This window comes from Alligator sinensis, unplaced genomic scaffold, assembly GCF_000455745.1.
Source record: "Alligator sinensis unplaced genomic scaffold, ASM45574v1 scaffold920_1, whole genome shotgun sequence".
NCBI lineage: Eukaryota > Metazoa > Chordata > Crocodylia > Alligatoridae > Alligator > Alligator sinensis.
Genome location: NW_005843483.1, coordinates 35,043 through 36,704, shown reverse-complemented (window position 1 = coordinate 36,704; position 1,662 = coordinate 35,043).

Here is a 1,662-nt window from a genome sequence, read left to right as displayed (position 1 = left end):
CAGGGCAGAAGGAGAAGGGGACAGGGCAGTCCTGGTGCTGCAGGAAGGGAGGCCAGAGCCAGGAGGGAAGCCCAGCTCCTGGGGGCATCTCAGGAGACAGGTTGGGGTAGGGAATAGCAGGCCAAAGGGTAGCAGCCTTGAGAGGGTTAAGGAAGGGGGTACCAAACCGCCTGCTGCTATTGCAATCAGCTACATCAGCCTCAGCTGCTCCAGCTGGCTGCAGGGAGGATGTTGGTTGCACCTGGCAGACTATTGCCCTGCCACTGGGAAAGGAGCTGAGGTGAGAGCTGTCTCAAGTCCCTGCCCCAGGGCCCAGGTTGAGGTCTCAGATGTGAAGCCCTGGAGTGAAATGTCCCACAGGAGCCAGATACCTATGGGCCTGAGGCTGGGGCCTCACTTTGTTTCCTGAAAAAGCTAGGTATCACTATGAAGTGATTGCTTTTTGGGTGGATGTGTAAGACCCCTGACACTTGATAGAATGAATTGGTTGCCTAGCCTTTCCTATACCCAGGACCATAAACACCTGCATTATTTAGTAAATAATTAGGCACTGAATTATTTATTAAATATCTACCATAAACATAACTCTGCCCCTGAGACATGTTCTTGAATTAGAGCAGTGGTGCACTGGTACTAAGATATGCATCCTTCAGTGTTGGTGTGCACTTGATCGCATGGTTTCTTTGTGAGGCGAAGGTATACCTGTTTAGGGTGCTTCTAAGACTGTCACTGCACTAGAAAAAGACATTTGATTTTTCTTAGCCTGGTTTGGTGCCACGTGTGGCCAGGAAGGGTGGTTGGTCATTCGGTTGGGACAGACTGTGGGTGGACATAGGAGAGATTAGAGCCATGGCTTGGTTGGATGCCCTGGGGAGTTTGGGGAAGCTTTCCGCAAAGGATGAGGGCTCGCTGGGATGGCTGCAGCCTGCATAGGATTGTGGGCCATCTTGTTTGGGTTGGATGTAGTTGTGGGGGCACTGACTAGACTTTGGGGCACGCAGGGTACTCAAGCAGTAGGGTGTATCCGCGCTGTATTTCAGGACTCTGGAGGCAGGAGCTCTGAGGCTTTGAGAGAAGACCATCAGCTCCTTTGGTGTGTGAGCCTGGAGCCTTTTTGAGCTAGAAGCAGGCTAGGAAGCTTGGGGGCTTCTGCATCGGTTAACTGGATTTTGTGGGCTCAGGGTGGGGAGGTGGCTTGATTGGTTGGGAGCATCCTGGAGTTACACTGAGAGTCTGGTACTGGGGCTTATTTTCCTGCAGCCTGGGGACTTTGGGACGTGGATGGGGCTGCGGTGTTGGCTGTGGCCTGGGGCTTGGGTTGCAAGAGGGGTCCTCAGGAGATTGAGTCTAAACCTGGTGTTCAGGGAAGAGAAACCATGTTCTTGGGTCATGCCAGATACTCAGGTGAGGTGAGGGGGCTATGTTGCCGGGGGGCTGAACTAATTGGTAGAATGCCTTGATTGGTTGTATGGAGATAGGGCTTGGAGACCTGTCTGGATTGGGTGCCATATTTGGGTTTGGACAGGGATAGGAACATCTCTGGTTTGAAGTAGACATTGTGTGATGGCAGTGAGTGGGGCTGGCTGGGCTGGGGGGTGGTGATGAGGCAGCTGTTTGGTCCGGGCGTGGGACCGGTTGGAGGCCTTCCTTGTTTTGTTGTGC